Below are 6406 nucleotides of genomic sequence, written 5' to 3'. Positions count from 1 at the left end.
AGTTGTCAATAAATGAACCTTAAGTAATGCAAATTAGGACAATGTGCAAAATTCAGTTCCCACCCCATGCAATTCAAAAGCGCTAAAAACAAAACCCACAGTGCCCATAAGGCATGAACAGAAAATGTATGGATTACTGGCATGAGATGGCTTGTGCAATGAAGAGAAGAACACAAAAACCAAAAGTTTAACAAAAAATGACAAAAGTTAAATCTAATGTCTAAATAAATTAAACTAAAAGAAATAGCACCCCCTCCTCTTGTCACACCTAAGCTAAACCCTAAAGTAAGCTTAGATCTAGTTCTCCTGTAAATGACATAGRCGTTGTTAGACAGCAACTCTCAGCTYCCAGGAGCTCAACAGCAAAACCCAGACGGGCGAATTCTCCCTCAAATATGTCTTTGTGGTGTACCAGGCTCGAGGTAGCAGAATACCCCCTCCCCAGCMTACCACAAACTCAGAAAGGAACACATAAACAAAAATATGACTGTCGTTGGAGGAGTCTCACCGAGACTCAGCTGAAAATCACCTAACCTTCACCAGGGAGCTGCACAGAAGGACAAAAACACTAGAAAATCATAAAATAAATAAACATAACAAAACATAAAATTAAAAAAACACAACTCCAAACCATCCAGAAGAGTCTAAAAGAGGTCAATCCCTCGCTGGAGTCCTGTTGTCTGGGCCAAAACAGATTAACAGCCGAAAACTGGTTATAAGAAGATATGGTTACTGGAGAGTGTCAAGGTAGAACAGATATACATAATTAATCCATAACAATAGTTATCTGATTTAAACCCCTGTGGTCGATAGAGGGGCGAAGGCTCTTGTCCTTCCCAACAAAAAAGAACCCAGTTCCTACAGGAGATGAGGAAGGACGGATGATGCCAGACTGTAAAGAGTCCTCAATGTAATTTTTCATGGACCCGTGCTCGGGACCATACAGGTTGTACAAGCAACTAGAAGGCAAGGGGGCGCCAGGCAGTAGTTCTATGGCGCAATCATAAGGCCGATGGGGGGCAATGAGAGWGCTTTAGCTTTGCTAAACACTTGGGCCAGATCATGATATTCGGGTGGAACCTTGCTCATATCAATATTTTCTGAAACACTTTCTTTAGAGCATGATTTAGGAGCAGCAGATTTTAAACAGCTATTCATACAGAAATCACCCCAAGACTCGATTCTGCTTTCACTCCAATTAATAACCAGATTATGTTTGGTGAGCCAGGGGTAACCCAAAACTAAATGAAAGAAAGAAGAAGGAAAAACACACCAAACTCACGATGGTTGCCGGAGGTGAGGAGCTGGAGCTTGGGCACAACATGAGAAATGTGGATGATCCTTTCTCTAGTTATTCCCATCACAGGGAGTGGAGGGTCTAGTTTCTGAGAAGTTAACTGAAGTTGTTCCACCAAATCTTCAGAGATAAGATTTTGTTCGGYTCCTGAGTCCACCAGAGCTTGAATGGAGAACTTAGTTTGCTGCGTGATAATCATGGCGTGGATGGTGAAACGTGAGATTGGGGAGGTTTCAGAACGGCCCACCAGGATCTCCCCCTTCACTGGCGAGCCTCACTTTTTCCCGGCGCAGCGCACTTTGACACAAAGTGAGCATTACCTCTACAATAAAAACATTGGCRAGAATCCAGTCTTCTCTGTCTCTCTTTTTGGCTTAACCAAGCACGTCCCAACTGCATCGGTTTGGGTTCGGAGACAGACTCAGGTGGAGCTGATTTAAAGGGGCGCGTACTGGAGACAGGAACGAAGGCGGAGGTGGCAGGACACTGGAAACTGTAGTTCTTTTCTCGCCTCTGTTCTTTTAGCCGATTATCGATCCTGATGGCAAAATTAATTAGTTCATCCAAAGAATTTGGTTTGTTCCTGGTAGCCAACTGGTCCTTCAACACTTATGAAGTTAAGACATTAACTTAGGTTTGGGAGCAAGACCACGCCTCTCACCTGCAGCAATCAGTCGTCATCTGTTTAAACTTGCCTCACCTAGCGTCTGCCCTTTGCTCGCTGTCTCGACACGCGTTCATACCGCGCAAGAGTTTTCAGAAAAGAAAAGAAAGAAATGACAGAGTTTCTCAACTCACCATGGATGTCCTCTTCCTGGATCCCKATTCCTCCGATTCGGATGACCCCCTTTTCAGCTTCCAACCGCCTCGCAAAGTTTCCCCACCTTCTGTCGTCAGGCAGATCCCTCGCCCGCGTGCCCATTCACAGCCCTACCCACCGCACCCGTCCTCTTCTCAACCTGCATAAACTCCAGCGCCTCCACCCTCCGCCGCTCCTCAGTCCAAGGCCGAGCCATGCGGCTGCGGGCTCCTCCGCCGCTCCAGTCGGCCTCTTCATCCCGCTTCTCCCCGACCCGTTGCACCCACCCGGACACAGCGTTCCTCATCCGCACCCACAAGCCGCCTTGCTCCCGCAGGATGGACCGCAGCGGAGCTCCATAGCGCATTGCAGGACAGAGGAATTCCTTTCAACCGCTCATCCTCCAAGTCCACCTTCTTTCATCTGCTCACCTCAACTCATCTTCAATGTTCCTCTACAGCTCAGCCATCCAAAAATTGGCACCCAGCTTCAACGATCCAGCTACAACCCGCTCACCAGAYTACTTCTGCCTCCATCTTCAGCGGTGACGTCACAGCCCCAACTCCAGCTGGGTCCATGCCTGCGGCAACAGCTCCCCCTAGTGGGAATCAGGTCGTATCACCCCCTGTCATTTCTGTGCCTTCTCTTTCTTTACCCTCCTCATCCCAACTCTACCACATTGACCCTGTCGTTCAACCCCAGGCCAGTCAGGCCTCACTCATCCACTCCGTTCATTCATCCCTTCATCCCTCGGTCTCTTTTTCTTCCCTCCCACCTCTTTCTCAACCCTTTTCGGCTCCTGTTCCCATACCCTCCTCATCCCAACCCTCCCACGTTGACCCWGTTGTTCAACCCCAGGCCAGTCAGGCCTCACTCATCCCTTCCGTTCATTCATCCCTTCATTCCTCTGTCTCTTTTTCTTCCCTCCCATCTCTTTCTCAACCCTGTTCCACTCCCCTCCCCTTTTCTAGCGAGCACATTCAAGCTCCTCATCCTCCTCCTTCATCCCTACCTTTACCATCTGCAGCCCCGGCTCAAYGACCGGCCATCTCGGGGCCCCCTTTTACACCTCCTGCGCCTTCATTTCTCCCCTAATCCTTCCCCAATTCCCTTCTCCTGACATCSTATATGTTCCTTCCCATCATTCTAACCACTACTCTCTATCCACAACAGTGCCCCCACTTCACCCCCCTCAASCCTGACTYGCCCCTCCCCAGTTTCCCCTGCTCTGCGCCAGCAAATTCTGAATGGTAATTATGTTGATTTAGCCTTACTCCTTCAGCCCTCCCTCAGCCACTTCGGCCTGCCCCGCGAACTGCTAACCAGCCTGGGGCCCATGCAACTAGGCCACCCCTCAGTCTCCCATTCCAAGGAACTCACCCCAGCCGAGTTYGCTTTGGCCTTCTCACTCTTTAGGGACACAATTTATTCCCTTTTCCCCGACCGCCATTCAGAGCTCGACGATTATCTTTCCATYGTGCTCGATATGGTACTCTATTTCGGAGGCACGGCCTTTTACGAGTACCATGTCCTTTTTGCCACTCAGGCAGCAGGTCGGTTAGCCCAGTTTAACCAGGGGACATTTTGGGGTGCTCTACTGCCGTGTCTTTGCCGCTTGAGCTTCCATTAGATGCAGTCTCTGTGGCACTCCTTCACACCCAGCCACCGCCTACACTTCCGTCATGCCCCTCCATTCTCAGTCCTCTGCCACCCGTGGCCCTTCTATTTTTGAAATTTTGTCTACTACCGCCCATCCCCCGATCCCCAAGTCCCTTCCTGATCAGCGCAGGCCCCTTGACCCCCCCAGGGGCATCGACAAACGCGGCCGCCCCATCCTCTACCAAGGCGGCCGCATGGTGTGCAACAACTTCAACGACCTGGGCTGCTCTGTTTCTATGTAGTTGCAGATTTCTGCACACCTGCTCCTTCTGCGGCGGTGCTCACGCCCGTCCTCYTGTCCCCACAACCCCACCTGACTAGCACGCCACCTGGCCATGCCCATTAAGGTGAGTGCTCTACTCTCSGCCTTAAAACACCTTGCTGATCGGGATTTCGTTGAGCTTCTTATTCATGGCTTCACTTTTGGTTTTCACCTGGGTCTAGTGACCCTCCCAGATTGCACCACCCACTGCGGCAACCTTCAGTCCGCCCTCTCTGAGCCAGACATAGTTGATGCCCTCTTAGCCAAAGAAGTCCAGGACTGATTCATGATTGTTCCCTTCAGCCAGCCCCACTTCTCCGTCTTTCGTGTCAGCCCCATTGGCATTGCCACCTGAAAATACTCAGGCAAGAAGAGGCTGATCATTGACTTGTCCGCCCCTCATGGGTCCCACGTACCAAGCATTAATAGTCTCATYCCTTTCTCAGACTTTTCCATGCAATATACTACCATCGACCACACCATGCGCCTCATTCGTCTGGCGGGCAGGGGAGCCTGGCTCTAAAAGGCGGACATTACTAGTGCTTTCAAGGTCTTGCCCATTCACCCAGACTTCTGGCGCTTTTTTGGCATGTATTGGAAGGGCACTTCTTACTACTTTGCAGTTCGGCTCACCTTCGACTGCCGAAGTTGCCCCAAGATTTTTGATTCACTGTCCGAAGCTCTTTACTGGATCCTTCTTAATAATTTCAGACTCCCTTTCGTTCTCCACGTTCTGGATGACTTTCTTATCATCACCCCTCCCTCCTCTTCACCTTGCTCAGGGCTCTGCGCTCTCACTCATGCCTTTTCAGATCTAGGCGTTCCTCTTTCCRAAGAAAAAACAATCGGTCCTCTTACTTCATTGGAGTTTTTAGGCATCACCCTAGACTCCTCCTCCTTTCAGGCTTCCCTACCTCCCSAGAAGGTGCATCGCATCACCCTGATCCTTTCTAACTTCATGCTCATAGATTCCTGCACCAAACATCAGCTGTTGTCTCTTCTCGGCCACCTAAATTATGCCATCCGCATCATCCTCCAGGGGATATCTTTCATTTCCCATCTTTTATCCACCGCTGCCAGCGCCCCGTCACTCCAAGGCCGTCTTACCCTTGACGATGCTTGCAGGATGGAAATGAAGCTCTGGCACCATTTTCTGTCATCCCGGAACGGCATCTCTTTCTTTTACAATGACTTCATCTCTCATCCAGACGACATTCAGCTCTACACAGATGCCGCCCCCTCCATTGGGTTTGGCGGTTTTCACAAAGGCAGATGGTTTGCCTCCACTTGGCCCTGGAGGTTGACTCCCTTGCAACCAGATTCGGCCTCTTCCTCTTCTGCTTTGTAAGAGCTGTATCCCCTTGTYATTGCAGCTCTCCTTTTGGGGCACGAATGGTCCCAGCACTCCATCCTCATCCATTCCGATAACAGCTATAGTCGAAATAATTAACAAAGGTTGTTCTCATTCCTTAGCCATCATGCAACTCATGCGCAGACTTACACTAGTTTCAGCTCAATATCAGTTTCTGCTCAGGGCAGCTCACGTTCCAGGCTATCATAAACGCATTGCTGATGCGCTCTCTCGTTTCTCCTTCCAGAAATTCAGGGCATTGGCGCCTACAGCAGACCCTCATCCGACACCGGTCCCTCCATTTTCAGCCACAATCTTCAACTGACTCTGCAGCTTTGCCAGCCTCTCCCATGTTTCACAACAAGCCATCCTAAAAAGCCTCACCTCTTGCACCTTCTCGGCATATCTGACAGGCTGGCTCAGCTTCAAATCATACCACATAATGTACAATTTACCTTTTCCCACTCTCCATACCATGTCCATCTGTCATTTCATCACCCATTCACATTCCATTCTTCGAATTCGCATTTCCACCAACCGAACCTACCTTTCAGGTATCAACTTTTTCTTTAAGCTGGCCACAGGCAACTCCTGTCCAGCCCTTAGCCACAGCCACATAGCCATGCTGCTCAAAGGACTTAAAAAGCAGGAGCCCCCTTCACTCCCATGTCATCTTACGCTCACCAGTGATCTCCTCACATGCTGCATCCTCACCCTGCGCTCCGGCCATACGTCTCTGTTCATAGACCTTACACTACAATGCATGTTTCWGTTGGCTTTCTTCGGTTTCCTTCACTGCTCCSAATTCGCCTATTCTGCCTCCAAACACGACCCTTCCATCCACCCGTGTCTCTCAGACATTTCTTTCCTCAGCCAGGACACCCTGATTTACAACCTCAGGAAAAGCAAAACGGACCAGCTCGGAACATCTTTTCCTATTCACATCTTTCGTCTCAGCTCCTTTCTCAGCCCCTACGAACCTCTCGCCCATTACATGCAAACTCGCATTAGAGCTAACGCTTCTCCCCTCGACCCTCT

The sequence above is a fragment of the Austrofundulus limnaeus genome, unplaced genomic scaffold (genome assembly GCF_001266775.1).
Source record: "Austrofundulus limnaeus strain Quisiro unplaced genomic scaffold, Austrofundulus_limnaeus-1.0 Scaffold2432, whole genome shotgun sequence".
NCBI lineage: Eukaryota > Metazoa > Chordata > Actinopteri > Cyprinodontiformes > Rivulidae > Austrofundulus > Austrofundulus limnaeus.
The sequence above is the reverse complement of the archived record's forward strand: the minus strand, read 5'-3'. Positions refer to the sequence as shown.